Raw genomic sequence first — 21,123 nt, forward strand, 5'->3', positions numbered from 1 at the left:
ACAAATTATGAGTGAAAAGCCAACAAACATCGGCGAATAAAGGGAAACAACCGGTACCCGCCGCTTGTTATCTCTACTACTCAGCTCCTTGGCAACTAGGTAACACTCATGTTTACTTGGTCAGACCACTTTCCTACTTGGTTAAATTTACAAATGACAGGACCGCCTGCCTAAAAAGGATCCAGACCTTAAAATAGTTCGAATACCGATTGGATAAATGGCCGACTGATCGTCTATCCTGAAAACAGACAACCAGTCGTCCAGGGGCATAGGCGGCGTGACTAACTATCCGTACCTGTCTGCAACTATCGGCCATGTAAAACAGTCGGTCTAGTGAACAATTGGATATTAGAATATGGAATACTTAGACAAATTTGAGGCAAAACAAAAATTCATTAAAAATAAGCTGGTCATTAAAGACCAGCAATATATTCAAAGCCCCGGCCCCCTGGCCGGGTAAATACAAAACAAACGGCATGCAGGCCGTGGAAAGAATACATAAAGCTTAAGAAGGGGGCAGATCTTCAATATTAGCAGCTGCCGCCTGGTCAGCACTCTTCTTGCTGGACTCGGCTTCAGCTGCATCCTTTTTTGATGCCTTACCCCCAAGCGGCACAAGCGCCACTACCGGCTCCTCCTCCTCCAACGCTTCTTCCAACGCCTCTTCCTCAGCAGCCGCCAGGATCTCTTGATTATAAGTATCAGAACACTGGCGGTACGTTCTTTCCCAAGAGGCAAAGTCGGCATTGGGGAAGAGGCGGCCCTAAGTCATTCGCTGAATTTGAGCGGAGTCTTCCATCATCTCCCGGACCAGCTCTTTCTTCTCTTGCTCGGCCTTTTCCGAGAGCTCTTGGGTAAGACTCTTCTCTTGGGTCACCAGGCGTTCTTTTACGCTGGCCAAGGATTTCTCCAAGGCTTCGTAAGAGTACATTTTTAGGCGAAGAGGTTTCAGCTCGGCCTTGAGATTGGTTATGGTCGCCTCCAGCTCGCCATTCCTCTTCTGGGCCGCCTCTAACTGAGCCCGAACAGCGGCGGTAGCCTGCGCCTGATAATAAAGAATATCAATGGTCAGAACTTCATTTTGGGCAATTTGAAACATTGCCTTGTCACAGTCAGAGGCGGCCATAGCTTTTGCAGCCTTTACCTCTTTGTTCTTCCGATCAAGCGGCTTGCGAAGGTCGTTCACTCGGAGCAGGGCCTAAGTACAAAGGAACAGGCGTCAGTTTCCAAACAAAAAGAAAACAGGCGTCCAGAAATTCAAATACTAAAAAATATGCTAAGTATACCTCAGCAAGGACCCCTGCAATCCCGTCTAGGTCAAGGGTGCCGACACCCCTGATCGCCTCCCTTTCAGCTGGAGGAACTGCCCTGATCATAGACTTGGCCATCTCTACCAAGTCAGGCTCCTGAGGGCCGGCTGCATCAAGCATAAACAAACGGATTAGACCTAGTAAAAAAGGGAGCAAGTCTAAAATTTACAAGGACAACTTCTTACTGCTAGGCGGCCCAGTTGGAGTTTTAGAAGAAGTGGCCGGCTGTTTCTCAGCCGCCACATGTTTCCTGGCAGAACCAGGAGAGCTCCCAACAGTCGTCCTCCGGGCCTTGAGGTCCGGCTGTTGGGAAGATGAAGCTCTTGGAGCACCCGTCTAAAAAAGAAGAAAAAAAGTCAGTATATGCATAAACACAACTCCAAAAAGAGGGTGAAAGATTCGGAGCTCACCAAGGGTGCCCCCTTCTTGGGGGAGTCGGTTAAAGCTTGTTGCATGATGGAGGCCCGCAACATGGCCGCCGCAGTCTTGGAGGCGGTGATTTTGCTCATGGCGTTAGCTGCAAAAACAAACAGCAAAGTTAATAAAAGATAACAAGAAATGTATGGAACAACAGAGTATTCGACAGGCCGACTACCTCTTGAGCACTGACTGCTGAGGCCACAGGCGGCCAAAAAGTACTCGTCGTAGAGCCATTTGAAGCTCGGGACGCAGTGCAGGGGTACTTGCTCTCGTACCCCTGAAGTAGAGTCGACCCTCGACTCTACTTTAAAGAGTCCTTTTTCAAGGATCTCTTTCTTAGCCTTGGGGGGAACAGGCAGCATGCTACGGCCGCCTGCAAGAAGGGGCGGATTCCTGTTCCACCTATTGAAGCGCTTGTTCAGCTCAATGTCTGAACTCTCAATGATGAGGAAGGTGCTCCGCCAGTCCTTCCACTTGTTTGCTTTACCTCTCGTCATGAGGTAGCCCATGTGGCTTGTCAATTGATACCAGTCGGTACCGCCTGTCTTAGGGGTCCGGCTGAGATAGTTCATATGGGCGAAAGCCTCGAAACTCGGCTCCACCCCGTGCAATTCGCACCCGGCCACATAGCCAAGTACGTTGACCCAGGAGTTTGGGGCTAACTGCCATAACCCCAACTCATACCCATCCAAGATCCGTTGAACAGCCGGATGTAATGGGAAGCAAAGCCCTGCCTTGATGGCCGCCTCGTAGCAGTCAAAGCAGGCGCTATCATAACTGGAACCAGCCGGCCAGACGACTGTGTCTTCTGGATCCGGCACAAACACTAGAAAGTCGGGGCCCATGGTGTGGTTTGCAATAAAGCTCTCCACTTTCTCTTGCATGGCTGTGATCCGGCCCCGAGGTACCGTGCAGAAATAGGGGTATTTAGCTCTCGGTAAGAGGCGGATGGCTCCGCCCAATTGTCCCCCTTCTCAACTGCGTGAGAAAGTCTTGCCTCTTGCAGGCGGCTGTTTTTCTCTTCTGTGTCCAAAGAAGCATGGCCAGAAGAGCTTGACTCAGAATCGTCCTCTGACGAGTCCGAAGAGGACGACTCCTCCCCTCTCCCGGAGGGCCCGCCTCCTCTCTTTGAAAAGGAGCAGATTTGTTAACTGTTAAATGGGAAGGGGTCACTATGACTCCTCCCTCAGAATTGCCGGCTTTCAGGCCGCCTTGTTTCACTTCCACATCTGGCGCCTGGTCAGATGTTTCACTAAGCGGCACCCTGTGGGAGGAGCCGTCTGAATTTGAGATCCTAGCAGTCTTTTTCGTTCTGGCCATCCTGCTCTGCATAGACACAGATACAGTCGGACTTTGTATAAAGGGCAAAGATGGGTTCGGAAAAGGGCAGGCGACACTCCTAGTCCTAGATTCAGCCGTCCCCGGTGACCGGCTGATCACTAACCTAGGTCGTGTCGTGTGCTTCCGTGGTGCCATTTCAAAAAATAAAAAGAAAATTAAGAGTAAGAGAACTGACAGTTACCTGAACGAGTGACGGTTGATGAAGTTCTGAAAATCCTGTGCAGTCGGCTTGTCAGAACAGGCGGTAGGCAGAAAAGGTCCGAAATGTCAGAGCAAGTTCAGGGGTCCGAATGTTCTCAAAAAGTTCTCAACGTGTGAAAATGACTCAAGACAACTCTCCCTTATATAGGCGAAGTGAGAAGGCGAAGGGTCACTTTCAGAATTCAAAATTTGGGCGGGAAAATCTCTCGGCCTTTCGCCGCCTGTTACAGTGCGACACCTGTCACAGGTAACACGTGACCAATCACGTGCCACCTGTGAGGGGCAAATGATTAGGGGATTTTGCTCCCACCAATCGGAATGCGCCACGTGGGCCAATCAGGTCCTGCCAAGTGTCCCCCAGTTGGAACTGTTAGGGCTTGCCACGTGGCACGCGCTTATTCGTCCACCTTGGACCTATTATGTCATGACATGTGGCATACTCCATGCCTAATGGAGAAACCGGCCACCCAGGCCCAACTTCCGAGGGAAGCCCAATCGGCCCTAGGTTAACCTAAACCTAGGATGGGCACGTTTCCCAAGGTTATAAATACCTCCCTTAATCCTCATTAAGGGGGGAGAACGGAAAAAACACATTAATTACACACAGTAATAACCGGCTGATCTCGCTAACAAAGCAGATTACCTACATTAAACACTCTCACCTAGAGAGACCCAACCACTTTAATTTCCGCATTAATTACTCCTTAATCAAGTACTAACTTGACCGTTGGAGGCGGAGCTCCCAGGAGTCTCCGTTATTTTGCAGGTACAGGCGTCCGGTTCCAGTCTCGGAATTGTAACTCTCCCGCAGGACATCGGAATTGTAACTAGTTTGGGTGTTAATTTGACCTCAGATAGTTGGATGCAAATATGTCAAGAAGTTTTTTTTCTACTGTATGCTTGTTAACTTTGTGATTATAAGACTAGACTTGTCTGTAACCATTTAAGAATTTTCAAGCATGAAAGTGAGCTACATTAGACTGGTCACATTACAATATAATTTGGTCTTCAAAGTAAACATGGGCATAATATTACAGTGTATTTTAGTTTGTTTAGTTAAATATCTTTAGTTTAGCTAAATATCTAAATTGGATAATGATTGAAAAGAGATTAGAAACCCAAGCCATTATTTCCTTGTCCTATCAGTCAGCTGATTCATTTAGAGCCTTAATATTTTGCTCATTTGTCAAATGAACAATTATTTTTTGCTCATTTGTCAAATGAGAAAAAAAAATCCAATGCTCTTTTGTCAAATGAGTAAACTATTTAATGCTCATTTGTCAAATGAGCAAATGATTCTTGCTCATTTTGTCAAATTAATGCTCATTTGTGAGTGTATTTGAATGTTTTAAATACGTTAGCCTACTAACTCAATGGTAGAGCATTGTGCACATGCACAAAAGATGTGGGTTCGAATCCCACGTAGGTTCATTTATGTAAAGCGGAGACACAAGTTTGTATGAGAGTTAAATTGTAAAAGTTTATATAGTTATAAATCATTTCAAACTAGTTTTTTGCTCATATAATTTAGTACGAATTTAATTTGTTTTTTTTATTAATTTTGTTTGTTTATAGAGATAACCTATGTAGGAATTGAACCTACATCCCCTATGCATTTGCATAGTGCTCTACCAATTGAGCTAATAGGTTTTATAATATGTTTTAAATCATTTTCTATGTTATAAATTTTTAATCAGTTCATTTGATAAATCAACAAAGAATTGTTTACTCATTTGATAAAATAAACAACGAATTGTTGCTCATTTGATAAATGAGCAAAGATTTGTTTGTTCATTTTATCAAATGAGTAAACAATTCTTTGTTGATTTATCAAATGAACTAAAGATTTGTTTTCTCGTATGTGCTCAATTGATAAATAAGCAAATAATTGCTTGCTCATTTGACAAATGAGCAAGATCTTTTTGCTCATTTGACAATTGAGCAAGAATTATTTGATCATCTAACAAAATGAGCAAAGAATAATTTGCTCATTTGACAAAATGAGCAAAGAATAATTTGCTCATTTGACAAAATGAGCAAATAATTGCTTAGCTTGCTCAATTGATAACTTTTTTAATAGTCAATAATCATAGGTCACGATCAAGAAGTATTCACGAATTATATTTCTCTCCTCAGACTTATAGATTAGAAGAGACCAAGTATTCAATCCTAAACCATACACTAGAAAGAAACAATGCAAAACAACCATGATAGCATAAAATATGAATTATAGACCTTTATAACCTTAGTTCTTCTTAAAGCTCATAATTTGTCAGCCATGAGTTGACAATATGCATTTGACCCCTCTATAGAAGTTAAACAAATTTGCAGTAAGTTAGCAACTTAAATATTTTTCATATGATATATTTCATTTGCACAAAAGATTTACTTTAAGTGGGCTTCCTGATGGCTTTCCTATATTGAAACTCTCCTGCCTTGATACCACTAACTAGATATTTACGATTAGTGGACCATGCAATGCTATGCAGAGTACCCAAAGTTTGTGTCTTATACAAGAAAAAACCAAAGGAGCTTAATGATACTAATAAAGAAAGACATAAGCAAATAGGAGTATCAGAAAAATGAAATACACACAAGCAAACAACACCATTATTAAGACACAAAAGCTCCCAATTCACTGAGCATTACTTCATTCACACATTCACAAACCTTTCTCCCCAAGTTTCCAAAATTTTGATAATAAAATCTTACTACTCATTTATCCTACACAAACATTTCTGTATAATGAACCGACAGACACAAGAACACAACACCATTAAATTTGCTAAGATTGCATAATGTACATGTCATTTCCAAAGTTCATTTTCCGCATCAAAAGTATCTGAAGTAATATCTACGAACTTTTTCAAAACAAATCATTGATAATAGAGTACCAAGTCACAAGATTTCTAACAAGCATTTTATCAAACACCTTGTATGCACTATCAGGATATTCTTAAGTGTCATAAAAATGCCCCAATAACCCCTTTTAAACCAAGTTTTAATTGCAACACAATTACAGAAACAGTCACCTCCATCTCACATGAACCAACAACAATAGCACACCATTTCTACAAAAATTAATTTTCGAATGACGTGACACCAAAACAAGAACATTCAATAGGAAATTTAACGAAAACTAACAAAGATTAACATGAAATTAGAAAATGTTAACGAAAACCCTAAATTAAGAATAATCAAAGTAAAAAATCAAGCAAAAATTAGAATATCAAACTCGAATAACAAAAATTAAGAGCATTCATATTCGAAATTTCAGAACACAAAAATCAAATGTTAGAACATCAAATTGAAAAATATTACTAAATTAAATTAAGATCACTCAATTTGAAAATTTTAACGAAAATCTGATAATAAAGAGCATGAAATTTGAAAATTACTAGCCAAAATTAAGAACATCACTTACTTGTTTATTGTTCAATGAAGCTTGTTGATTCTTGTTGTTACTGAAATCTGACATAAATTAAACGAATTTGTGTTCAAAATCCTTGAATCTCATTGAAATTGTGATTGGAGCTCATAAGTTCTTCTGCCTAAGTTCTTTTGATGAGCAGTAAGTAGTTTTCTATAAAGGGGGAAAAGTTTGGTTTTATTACTATTTTGCCATTATAGAGGTGCGTTTGATGTGAGCCGTTGATGACGTTTGATCTTAAGGCCTAGATTTGTTCTCATATATTAGTAGTGTTCTCACATAAGGACCTGTTCTCACCGGATCCTGACTCTATATATATATATATATATATATATATAGGATCATGTGAGAACACTTTATATGTGAGAACACTTTATAACCATTGGATCAAACAAGATCCAACGCTCCAGATCTATCCCTATCAAAATAATGGCATTATTGTAAATTTTAGATTGTATATAAGAAACATTAAAAAAAAATTGTCCAGCTTTTTCTCTCTCAAGATATTGATCTAGGTCTTGCCTTTCTCTCTCTTCTTTCCCCAAAAATTTCTGAACGAACACTGCTTTGATCGTAATGCTGAGATATCTTTGAATTTCGACTTGAATCTACAACTATAGTTAGGTATTTGCTGTTTTCAATATTTGCTTTCTGTACTCCAATGAAGCAGCTTCTGAGGTAAGATGTTTGTTTTTTTCTTTATTTTTTTTAAGAATTAAATCACAAATTTCAATTGTGCTTGAATTTGGTATAATAAATCGATGTTTAGGTTTGGTAATTTTTTTTTGCCTAATTAGATTATATATCCTACCAATTAGCTGCATAAATTTGCAAAATTCATCAACAATTTGCTGTTTTTTTAGTTTAGCTGCATAAAATTGCATAAATTTCATTTATTTTGTTTTTCGAATTGAATTATTGTTTCATGTAATCAATTTATTTATGTTTGACAAATCGACTGATTTTTTGTTTGATGTAATCGATTGATCTATCTTGTTTGTGAAATTGCTATTCGAATTGAATGATTGTTTATGTGGTTGATTGTTTGATTTAGTACTCTCACCCGAAACTTCAAGCATTGTCATTTCTCGTTGGCTTTAATTGATATGTACGAGAAATGTGGCAAGTTAGGTTGTGCACACCAAGTGCTCGACGAAATGCCTCACAGAGATGTAGTGTCTTATAATGCTCTTTTGGGTGCTCATGCCAGAGTTGGGGATAGTATGGGAGATGTCCATATTATTTTTGATTGAATGCTTGTTAGAAATTTGTTTACTGGGAATGCCATGGTTGTGGAGTATGTAGATAGTGGTGATTTGGATTCAGCTCGTGTTACATTTGATAAGATGGTTGATTCATCTACTTTAGGCATACTTGCCCAGGGCCCTGTCTCAGAAGAGGAAATTAGAGTTGTATTGCAAAAAGCGCCTGTAACCACATTAAATATCTTGTGGACACCATTAAAGCAAGACTAAAGACACAAAAGGTACATATAATTTCCTTTTTACCTAAGACACAGTGGTTACTTGGTTACATGATGTTATGATTGAATTGCTAGGATCTGAATTTTGATTCTGCTAGAAATATATGTCCAGTTGTGGTTATGATTTTCATCTTGAAATAATCATCATAATTCCTCAAAATACACCAAAATGTAAAAAAGTTCATGATGAGACAAAGGCCAAAGAGTAATAAATTGATTGCTCATATCCCAAATGATCAAAGAAATGTTTGCTTATTTTACAAATGAATAACTAATTATTTGCTCATTTGACAAATGAGCAAATTAATGTTTGCTCATTTGACAAATGAGCAAAGAAATGTTTGCGAAATGCTTGTTGATTTAATGAATGATTAAAGAAATGTTTGTTCAATTGACAAATGAACAACTAACTACTTGCTCATTTGACAAATGAACAACTATGTTTTTGCTCATTTGTTAAATTAACAAATAAGTATTTGCTCATTTGATAAACGAGCAACTAACTATTTGCTCATTTACTAAATGAGTAAAAAATTGATTGCCCATTTCTCTAATTAAATGATCATGGTTGCTCATTTCACAAATGAGCAAGGAAATTAATTGCTTATTTGACAAATGAGCAACTAAGTTTTCGCTCATTTGTTAAATTAGCAACTAAGTATTTGCTCATTTGTCAAATGAGCAGATATTTTTGGCTCATTTTGTCAAAAATTAATATTTATTTTTTACTTATTTGTCAAAAATGAGCAAATAATTTGTTAAAAATGAGCAATTAATTTATTAATTCCGGCACACATGAACGTTGTGTGGGAGTTGATCAGGGCCTTGACAATGCGTTATGTGTATGGAACAGATTATAAAGAGGAATGGTATTCGGTTTTCGTGGGGGTTGTAGGATTAGTTCTACCAGGTATTTTTGCTCATAGCCCTAGGGATTATGTCAATTAAGTGAGGCTAGGTAGAGAACACTAGATTCATATAACACATCTTCTGTTTTGTGCCCTCAGATACTGTTCTTGATTAAAGTTTGCACTTAAATGCTTTCATCTCTTCTGAACAAGCTTATAGTTTTGAATAAGGAAAATAACACATTTTCTTTTAAAGTCTTGGACTAATATATTTCTTTTCATTTTTCTTTCCCTCCTGCTAGCTGCTATTTCCTTTCCCTATCCCCTGCCTGTTGCCTTAGTGTCTTTTCTTCCTCCCCTGCCTATTGCTCTAGTGTCTTATCCGCCTCCCCCAGCCTGCTTCCCTAGCGTCTTTTTTCCCCTTACTAGCTGATGTTGCCTTTCCCCCTCCATAGCTTGCTACCCTGTGTTCTTCCCCTTGGTGCTGCTGCCAGTGTTAGACAGACTTCCTGTGTCTCTGCATCTTAAACCTAAATATATTCTCATTCGGCTTGCAGGTGAATAGGTATGTGCGGTTCTTCTTAGACAATTTGTTGAGTCAATCACCAGATCAACAACAAATAATTGCTTATTTGACAAATGAGCAATTAATTTTTTATCATATGTTTGTTAATGTGGCTTTTCTAGTAATTAGAATAGGCAGTATGGTTCCTGATGTGTGTGCGGTAATGTGGAGAATGCAGGTCTCTGCATATGCTTTTTGTGCTGTTTGCATCTTTGAGCTTGCTAACTGAGATGAATGATTAGAAACTGAAGCCTGAGATATTTATACCAAACTTGTTGATTTTTAATTAAACCGATGAGAAACCTTTGTAATAGGATAACACTTGGAACATCATTTCCATGGCCTGAGTTGGTTATTACAGATGCTGGCTAAAGCTTGACTATGCTAATTTCCATGATACTTGTCCATCCAACATTGTCTAGTTAAATACCCGAACATAATATTCTAATTTTGTACGACAGGGGCAAACTTGCTTATAGGAATAAGACTTGCAAATTTTGCCATTAAATTCAAGCATAACATTTAACATGTCCTCTATTATTGTATTATGATAACAGCTATAAATTTCCTTTTCTTGTGAGTTATAGTATTTGGAGGAACATCTATGTGATATTCTGTAAACTTATGAAACTTTAAGAGAATTTGAGGTGTAATTTCTGTACAGATGCGACCGAAGACAGTCTGATTTTATCTCAGACATTTTGTGGTTACCATGGCTTTTTGTAATAACAGTTTGAAGTCTTCTTGCATGAGCATGATTTGAAATTGGTATATTAAAAGCTATCATTGGCATGTATTGTTAAGGGTTTTATATCAGTCTTATCAAAATTTTCAGGTGCTTTAACTGGTGCTATTACTACCCCTCTTGATGTTATTAAGACTAGGCTAATGACCCAGGTATCGTATTGTTCTTAATCTGATTTGTATGGCTCTTCAATTTTTGTTTCACATTTCTTTGCTTGTTGCATGGTCTCTCATAGTAACTCTTGGCATTATAATTTTTCTCCACAGGGATCTACAAATCAGTACAATGGCATAGTCAATTGTGTCAAGACTATTGTCAGGGAAGAGGGTGCCCCTGCCCTTTTAAAGGTAATAGTGTTAGATATACTATTTTGTGGATCAAAGATGGTTTTATACTTTTTAGTTTATACTATATAATTTTGTGACAGTGTGACCGCATATCTGTTTAAAATTCCAAGTAGCTAGATACAAGACTACAAATAAAACTATTTAAAAGATGTTGCAGTTTTTTTTTGAAGATTTAATTTGAGTTACTTAAAAATTTATTCTTAAATATGTCAAGTCACCTTTTCTGCTCCATGTTCCTCAAAGTTTGGCCGTGTAGGAACTAAGAACTAGGAAGTGCAAATTAAAAAGTTGGAACTGTTAAACCAAGATCTTATTCCTTTAAACTTGTTTTCTTTGGCAAGCATCTTAACCACCTGCAGTATTTGGAGTTGGTTTTTGAGAAGGAATTGTGGAACTTATTTTTAGTAGTGCTGGTAAAAACTGTCTGCTAGTTTGCTGAGGCTAAAGCATGTCACCAAGAGTTTTTATGACATGGGCTCTAATGTCAGTTTAAATCTGCAAAATTCACTTAATTTACTCAATATAACTTTTGGTATAAGTTGTAGTCACTATGTTACTATGCCTTACCCATCAAATTAGCTGACAAAACTTACGAATTTGTAGGAGTGCTAGATATAATGCTTTTTTATATGATGCTCTAGAACTGCTTGGCCGTTTAATTATATATAAATCCTGGTAATGAAACGTTTTTTCTTTCTTTTGCTACCCAGGTTGCAGCTACATACTTTCATAACATTTTTTGCATAAGCCGGACATAGCCAATTTCTCAGGAAATTTGGGTATATTTAACCCTTTCTCTTTAATTTCTCAGAAAATTTGGCTATATTCGACCCACTCTCAGAGATGGTCCATGAGGGTGCATTATTCCTCGGATGGATCTGAAAAAAGAACACTTGCATTAACCATTAAACCTTGACACCACGAAGTTCTAATATTTTGTATGAGTAGGACATATGTTGAGACAGATTATGTTGCTAATGTTAGTGGTGACCAAGATGCAACAGGGGCAACACAATTAGGAGTTATTGGCGGTGACCAAGATGCAGCAGGGGCATCACAATTAGGAGTTATTGGTGGTGACCAAGATGCAGCAGGGGCAACACAATAATTAGTTGCTCATTTGTCAAATGAGCAACTCATTTGTCAAATGAGCAAAAAAATTCAATGCTCCTTTGTCAAATGAGCAAACTATTTAATGCTCATTTGTCGAATGAGCAATTAATTATTTGCTAATTTGTCAAATGAGCAATTAATTATTTGCTCATTTGTCAAATGAGCAATTAATTTTTTTGTTCAATTGTCAAATGAGCAATTATTTTTTGCTCATTTGTCAAATGAGCAAAACCATTCAATGCTCCTTTGTCAAATGAGCAAACTATTTAATGCTCATTTTTCAAATGAGCAAATGATTCTTGCTCATTTTGTCAAATTAATGCTCATTTGTGAGTGTGTTTCAATATTTTAAATACGTTAGCCTACTAGCTCAAGGGTAGAGCATTGTGCAAATGCACAAAAGATGTGGGTTCGAATCCCATGTAGGTTTATTTATGTAATGTGGAGACACAAGTTTGTATGACAAATTAATTGTAACAAAGTTTATATAGTTATAAATCATTTCAAACCTTTTTTTTGCTCATATAGTTAGTACGAATTTCATTTTTTTTTTAATTAATTTGGTTTATAAAGATAACCTATGTAGGAATTGAACCTAAATCCCCTATGCATTTGCATAGTGCTCTACCAATTGAGCTAATAGGTTTTATAATCAATCTAACCAGAGAAGTTATTGAATTATATCAGAACAACAATGGTAGGAAACACAATCAAAACACCAATAATACTTGGACATATGGACCTGTGGACTATTTAGTGTTCCTATGGATTTGCAGGAGTCTTGCTACACATAAATGAAATGTTCCAGAAAACCTATACAAAAAGGGCTCTTCCCTAATCATGATCACTACTGACATACACCTATTGATTGCACCTAAATTATTCAAGCCCTAAGGTACATTATCATTAGACAATAAGACGGAGCATACCTGTGTATTTGGTGGCAAAAATGGCAGTTCAGACTTGCCATAATACAACATTTAGATGCAAATATTATGGTTAGTTGAGTACTTGAGCTAGCGCATATGAACATCCTCTTGATCCTCATAATAAAGCCTGCAATTTGTTATATGGAATTGGAAATATGTAGGAAGTTTGCTATTCTCATTTGACAAGCAGTAACATAAGAAAATCAAAATCTAAGAAAATGAATTACAATCTTGCATTCCATGGTTGTTTTGCAAACAAGCAACAACAGTATAGATTTTGTGATTTTCAAACCAAATTAGTATCCTTGTGATTTTTCTTGGTAACAAGAAAGATTGAATACAAAGCCTTGGTACAAACTGTATTTGTTGCACATTACAACATTATTTGAATTTTAAAAACAAACCATAGAGATTGTTTATGTCGTATGATGTAGACATGTGTTATACAAAGAGGAAAAAGATGCAAGATTTCACCCTTAAAAATGGAACTGCTCTAGGAAAATTATTGTTCCCTTCTCCAGATTCTCCAAAGATTGAGAGCATAGACTGGAACCGTATAGGAATGGAATCATCGAGGGAAACTGCTGGCAGGAAAGTTACGCAGTGGGTTTTCCTTAAGTAATTCAGTTTCTCTGCAAGATAGTATTTTTGTTGTAATTTGGAATGCCAAATCAATAACACTTCAATAACAGTTTGGGAAAACATACCTTTTGAGGTTAACCTCTTCCCTGTCCTTCAATTGGGAACTTGTAATGCTTTGAAAATCACCAGTTTGTTGCAATTTGTACGAGATAGTGAAAAATAAATCGCCAGCCTATCAGGGAGTTATAGGTTTCTCATGCAATCAACAAACTGTAAATTTAAGAACTAAGAGTTGCAATTTTCTCATGTTACAATTTAAAAATGATGTATTTGATCATGTTACAATTCTTTGAAGAACTTATTTAGTAAAATTTATACAACTTACATTCACTTTACTAAAATGCATAATCAATACTTACCCTGAACATTCCTCATCAACAAACACCTCAATGGCAGAAGTGGCAACTCTTCCAAGTCTACTGTTGGGCCTCTACATAACCTGTACATAGTAGATTGTTAGATCTTGCTACTGCATCTATCCAGTGTAACAGCCAATCCAAGAGCCAACAGATCTGGCCTTCACTGTGAGCTGCAAACACATATTTATAAGTATAGATTAAAATGTCTAGTATAATGGAATGCATTCAAAACAGAAAAAACTAAATGCATGCAAGCTATGCATCATTTTTACCGTATCAGGAAGAAGATATTGACAATTAACAAACATCATTGATGGAAATTTCTTATTCTTAAGAGCACTAGGTTGTTATTAGCTCATGCCAATGTGCCATACAGCATCACAGAATCCTTCAAAATAAGTACGTAACTTATGACGTAACTCACATATACTTGCAAAATTTTCCAGATGCTAGCAGTATTATAGTATACTTGCACAGCTTGTAGTCTTCCTATAAAAACTCACAATTCACAACTCTCCGTAGATCAAATTTTTGGTTTTCGGTTCCAAATAGGACGTTAGGAACGATTTTCCACAACATTCTAAGCTAGGTAGTACCATCTCATAACCTTCACCATTGAAATGCCTTCAATTATTCTCATAACCTTCACCATTGAAATGCCTTCAATTATCAACTAAAATACCAATATTTAACTTTAAAAACTAGTCCTATCAATTACAGCATAATACAATTCATTCATGCAATAATCAGAAACATGATTAAACAACAAATATTCGATATCATCTGCAGCAATTATCAAACTGCATGTACCCTAATTTATCTCAGGTGGAATTTTTCGTAGCAACAACAACAAAAATACAAATTCCAGATAATAATTGATCATCTAAATTCGAAAATCAAAGCGATAATACAATGAAATCAACAGGCAAAACAATTAAATCAAACCACAATCTCAAGAAATTCGCCGGTCAAATTACTGACCTACTGGCATAGGCAACGGGAGCAATGCCGGAAACAATACGATTGAAGAGGACGGCGAGGAGAGAGAAACCGCGACATAAATTCGCAAGCTACGAGCGACATTGTTGTTGACAGAGACCCAGTCAGCGACCAAATTTGTGGTCGGTTTCGGACCATTGTACCCTTCCGTCTATATAATAAGCTCTAATGTTGTTAGTATAAAAGCTTGCAAAAAAGCTTGAGGTCCAAAAATGGCGGAAATAGAGAGGAGGGAGAAAGGAAGTACCTGGAAAGAGTTGGAAATGGAGAGGACGAAATGGATATGGAGGTCGTTTGATGTGAGTCGTTGATGAAATTTGATCCTAAGGCATAGATTTGTTCTCATATATTAGTAGTGTTCTCACACAAGGACATGTTCTCACCGGATCCCGATCCTATACATATATATATATATATATATATGTATATATATATATACATATACATATATATATATGTATACATATATATATGTATACATATATATGTATATATATATATACATATATACATATATATATACATATATATATACATACATATATATATATACATACTGATTAGGGGATTTTGCTCCCACCAATCGGAATGCGCCACGTGGGCCAATCAGGTCCTGCCAAGTGTCCCCCAGTTGGAACTGTCAGGGTTTTCCACGTGGCACACGCTTATTCGTCCACCTTGGACCTATTATGTCATGACACGTGGCATACTCCATGCCTAATGGAGAAACCGGCCACCCAGGCCCAACTTCCGAGGGAAGCCCAATCAGCCCTAGGTTAACCTAAACCTAGGATTGACACGTTTCCCAAGGTTATAAATACCTCCCTTAATCCTCATTAAGGGGGATTACATGAATTACATGCTGATCACGCTAAAAAAGCAAATTACATACATTAAACACTCTCACCTAGAGAGACCCAATCACTTTAATTTCCGCATTAATTATTCCTTAATCAAGTACTAACTTGACCGTTGGAGGCGGAGCTCCCACCACCAGGAGTCTCCGTTGTTTTGCAGGTACAGGCGTCCGGTTCCAGTCTCGGAATTGTAACTCTCCCGCAGGACATCAGAAAACCCCGAAACATTTGGCGCCGTCTGTGGGGAGAGTACTTCTGAGATGGCATCCAAGTCTGTACCGACTCCTAAAGAGAGGCGTCCCCTAGACGACCCTCAAGTTCAGTCGGACCACGATACTGAGAATGAATTTGAAGTTGAAGCTCACACAGCTTCAGACGGGACCCTAAGGGCCCGACGTACCCGTCATACCGAAAGGAGGGAACGGGAACATCTTCATACAGGAAGCGAGCCAGCAGGCACACCGCCTGTTCGGAAACAGCCGACTGATGGGTCTGCTCCCATCACAAGGAGTGAACTCATGACCTTCATGAGGGACTTCAAGGGAGAAATTCAAGAGTTGATCAACAAGAAGCCGCCTGCTCTTGACAAGGAGCAGTCGGCTAAGAAACCCTCCACTTCACTGAAGAGGAAGCCAGTTCAAGGGCGAGAGGCGACTCCTCATCCTAAATATAGGAAGCGGGAGCCGACTGCCCTTGATTTAACAAAATACCGTTTTCCTACTCCAGGAAATAGGAAACCTGTTCGTCATATTCAGGCGGATGGGTCGAGGAAATCATACACAGACGCTCGGCTACTGCTAGAGCAGAAGAAGAGTGACCGATTGTCAGCGTCGGCCTCTACTTCAAACTTCCAAGACAGTCTGCGAAATACCTCAATGAGGCATACTCAGTCGTATCATGAGAGTCAGTCAGGCGGCACCTCCCGTCAGTCCGGCTTTCATAGCGACCAGGTGGTACCAAACTTACCGTTTGTGCCGCAACAACAGTATTTTTTACAGCCACCTCCGTTTGGTGGACATGCAGCAAAAAATGTCCAACCTATGGACTGACAGCTACGGTTGCTTAGACTTGGTGAACAGCCGTCGGCCTTCTCTAAGGAAATTACTGAAGCCGCTCGGCCGGCCAAAGTGAAAAATGTATTAGTAGGCGCCTATGACGGCACTACTAACCCAGAAGACCATCTTATGGCCTTCACCAACCTGATGTACCTTCAAGGGTTGGATGATCCCACTTGGTGCAAGTGTTTCCCAGCGACTCTCAAAGGAATCGCACAACAATGGTTCGGCAACCTGTCGACTGGTTGTGTAAATAGCTTCAAGACGCTTGCTTATTTATTCACCTCCAACTTCGCCATGAACATCCCTGCGAAGAAGACGACCCTTGATTTAGGAACAATTCAGCAGGGCGAGAAGGAGGGGCTTCGTTCTTACATCAGGCGGTTTAACCTGATGAGAATACAGACTCAAGGGTTACCGGATGAAGTAGCCTATACTGACTTTTTCAAAGGTCTCAAAGACGGGTCGACCTTCAAATTTGATTTGGTCCGAAAGAGGGTGGCGACTCTTCAAGAGGCCTTGATTGAAGCGGAAGCCTATATACAGGCGACTGATCTTTGTAGTACGGTAAAACTGTCGGACGGGAAAAGGTTCGACAAAAGAGAAGGACGACAGAAACAGTCGTCAAACAAAGACGAGAAGAGAAAAGAGGTCTGGGCGGCTGATTCCTCTAAACAGCCGGCCCTGAAAAAGAAAAAGAATTCAAACCATACTCCCCAAAGTATGCGTTTAACAAGGATAGCCAATTTATCCTAAAGGAAATCAAGGGACGGATCTCAATTGAGAAGCCGGTCCCCATGAAGGGTTCTGCAAACAACCGGAACCAAGAAAAATTATGTGCTTATCATGAAGATGTTGGTCATCACACCAATGATTGCATCAGTCTCATGCGGTATCTAGACCGCCTGGCTGAGCAAGGTGATCTTGACATTTATGTCAAGAAATCTACGGGGAACACTTCCTCAAAGAAGCAGTCGGCCAAAAAGAATCAACAGGCCGACAACTCCGATACAGATGATGCAGTCGTCTACACCATTGCAGGCGGCTTCTCAGGAGGCGGCCCCACTATTAGGGGCAACAAAGACAACATCAGACGGTTAGATGTAAATTCCGTTCACCAAGAACGGCCCTCCAAATATTCATTTCCTGAGATTGTCATCACTGAAGAAGATCTAGGAGGGGTAAGAGGGCCGCATGACGACCCTATCGTTATTGAATGTAAAGTGGCCAACCAGAGAGTTGGCCGAATCCTCATAGATACCGGAAGCTCCTCAGATCTCATCAGTAGAAAATGTCTGTCGAAACTAAAATATCAGACTAATTGCATACATCCGGCATCCCACCCTTTAGTAGGGTTTGGAGGAGGAGTCGTCCACCCACTGGGACGAGTGGATTTACCCATCCGCCTGGGCGAAAAAGGGGAAGGACGACACATGGTAGTCCGGTTCCTGGTAGTAGAAGAACTCTCGGCCTACAACATGATTCTGGGACGACCAACCCTGAATAATTCCAAGGCTGTTATAATCCCATCTCTTATGTTGCTCAAGTTTGAGAGGGATAATGGAACAGTCGGGTCCCTAAGGGGAGATCAGAAGATGGCCCGAGAGTGCTATCTCTCGGATGTCAAGCCCACTGTTATGGCCACTGGGTCAAGTGGTGGAAAAACAGACCTTGACAATGTCAAGGAGAGTGCACCTGTTCAAGAAGCAGGCGGCAAGAAGAGAAAGGCATCCCAGACAGGGGCCGCAAGAAAAGACAAAAAATAGCAATCATTGGCAGAGGAGCGGTCGGATGAATTCCGCCCTCAGCCGGCTGGTGAGCATACGGACTTGATCTTAGACGACTCACGTCCTGAGCGAACAGTCAAAGTTGGGACGACTGCTCTGAGAGACCTTGGTGACGACTTTCACAAACTATTGAAAGAATACAAGGACATCTTTGCATTCGAAGTCCATGAAATGCCAGGCATTAGTCCTGATCTGGCGGTACATAAACTGGCCGTGGATCCGAAAAAGAAGCCGATACGGCAGAAGAAGCGGAACCATGGCGAAGAAAGAAGTCAGGCGGTAGCCGCCGAAGTTAAAAAATTACTTGATGCAGGGTTCATTCGGCAATGTTACTTCCCAGACTGGGTTGCAAATGTGGTGCTTGTTAAAAAGCCGAATGGCACCTGGCGAATGTGTGTAGACTACACAGACTTAAACAAGGCGTGCCCCAAAGACAGTTACCCTCTTCCTAAAATTGATAACCTGGTCGACTCAACAGCCGGCCATGCTTTGATGAGCTTTATGGACGCCTACTCTGGTTTCCATCAAATTCCTTTATGGAAGAAAGATCAGGAGAAGACGGCCTTCGTCACTGATCAGGGGTTATACTGTTACACGGTCATGCCGTTTGGTCTAAAGAATGCCCCAGCCACTTTCCAGCGAATGATAAACACTGTGTTCTTTGATCAAATTGGGAGAAATGTCGAGGCATATATTGATGATATGATTGTCAAGTCTAAACTTCAGAAAGATCATCTGTCGGACCTCCGAGAAACTTTCGCCACACTCAGGCGGCACCATGTCATGCTCAATCCCAAGAAATGTGTCTTTGGAGTTGAGTCTGGGAAATTTCTCGGATTCCTTATCAATTAGAGAGGAATAGAGGCGAACCCTGAGAAGGTGTAGGCGGTCATTGACATGCAGTCGCCTCGTACCATCCGAGAGGTTCATAAGTTAACAGGTTGTCTGGCGGCCTTGGAAAGATTTCTAAGCCGATCAGGAGACAAATGCCTATACTTTTTCCAGGCAATTAAGAAAAAGGCAAGGTTTGAATGGGGGGCCGGATGCTGAGGCGGCCTTCCAGAAATTGAAAGTTCACTTGCATTCCTTGCCGAGGCTGGTCAGCCCTTTGCCCAAAGAAGTACTCTACATGTACCTGGCCGTCTCTGATCATGCGTTAAGCGCTGTTCTCCTTGCTGAAAGGGACGGCTGTCAGCTACCGGTCTAATTTGTCAGTCATGTACTGAAAAATGCCGAGTTGAGGTATCCCTTAGTGGAGATATTTGGTCTTGCACTCTTCATGGCTGTTAAAAAATAGAAGCCCTACTTTTTGGCACACGCAGTCGTCGTGTATACAGACCAACCTATCAAGCGGCCACTGACCATCATGGAGTCGTCAGGTCGAATGATCAAATGGGCCATAGAAATACAGAGCCTCGAAGTTACTTTCGAGCCTAGAAAAGCAGTGAAGGGGCAAGCCTTTGCTGACTTTATTGTTGAGATGATTCGTCCTCCTGACTCTCAAGTTCCAGACCAAGTCTGGAAGGTATATGTGGATGGAAGCTCTACTTCAAATGGTTGTGGAGCAGGCGTCATATGTCAGTCGCCAGAGGGCGACAAGTACGAGTATGCTCTACGCTTCAGTTTTCAGGCCTCAAACAATGAGGCAGAATATGAAGCTTTACTAGCCGGAATCCGCATGTGCAAGGCGGCAGGGGCAAGAAAAATAGACGCCTGTTCCGATTCACAATTGATAGTGAGTCAGTACAATGGCGAATACGAAGCAACCCATCCGGCCATGATCAAGTATTTACAGGCGGTCCGACAAGCAGTCGGCTCCCTTGAGGATTTCCATCTGACCCAAGTGCCGAGATCAGAAAACAACCAGGCGGATGCACTTTCGAAATTAGCATCATCCGCCTCCTGTGATACTCCTCGAACTGTTTTTTGGGAAGTAATGGTTAGGAGAAGCATTGAGGAAGAACTTATTGCATTCCTAGACAGAAGCTCAACCTGGATGAATCCAATCAGGGCATATCTGACAAACGGTACCCTACCGGATGATCATCAACAGGAGGCAGCACTGAAAAAACGAGCAACCAGTTTTGAAATAATAAAGGGAGAACTTCACAAAAAGGGGTACCTTCAACCCTTCTTAAAGTGTGTTACTCCAGAAAAGGGACGAGAGATACTAGACGATCTTCACTCTGGTTACTGTGCTTCTCATATAGGCGGTAGGACGCTTGCTCAACGGGCAAGGCGGCAGGGCTACTTTTGGCCTACTTTAGAAGCAGATGCAATGGAGATGGTGAAAAAATGTGACAAGTGCCAAAGGTTTGGCAAGCTAATTCACCGTCCGGCTACTGACCTCACTACCATTCATAGCCCACTACCGTTTTCTAAGTGGGGCATGGATATTCTGGGTCCATATACGCCTGCTACAGGCGGAAGGAGGTACATACTTGTTGCCGTTGACTACTTCACTAAATGGGTAGAGTTGGAGGCTGTAAAGGGAATCAAGACGAAGGATGTAATTTCATTCATTTGGAAAAATGTCATCACTCGGTTTGGGGTTCCCATGTCTATGGTTTTTGATAATGGTCCCCAATTTGAGACGTCTGTTCTCAAAAGCTGGTTGGGTGACCAAGGAATTGCACACTACTTTGCATCTGTCGGCCGTCCACAAGCAAACGGCCAGGTAGAAGCCTTTAAT

General features: G+C 40.3%; 1 long non-coding RNA gene across 2 annotated transcripts; it reads right to left on the reverse strand.

The window, feature by feature from the left end:
* Window positions 1-12,969: 12,969 nt before the first annotated feature.
* LOC110739194 lies at window positions 12,970-15,104 on the reverse strand. Of its 2 annotated transcripts, XR_002514751.1 has the most exons (5): window positions 14,980-15,101; window positions 14,715-14,883; window positions 13,734-13,813; window positions 13,440-13,546; window positions 12,970-13,364 (listed from the first exon to the last, which is right to left on the reverse strand). It is a non-coding gene; the product is annotated as an uncharacterized LOC110739194 (long non-coding RNA). The 2 variants fall into 2 exon arrangements; XR_002514750.1 differs by having other exon boundaries at window positions 13,440-13,813; window positions 14,980-15,104.
* Window positions 15,105-21,123: the final 6,019 nt, after the last annotated feature.

This window comes from Chenopodium quinoa, unplaced genomic scaffold (assembly GCF_001683475.1).
Source record: "Chenopodium quinoa cultivar QQ74 unplaced genomic scaffold, ASM168347v1, whole genome shotgun sequence".
Taxonomy (NCBI): Eukaryota; Viridiplantae; Streptophyta; class Magnoliopsida; order Caryophyllales; family Amaranthaceae; genus Chenopodium; species Chenopodium quinoa.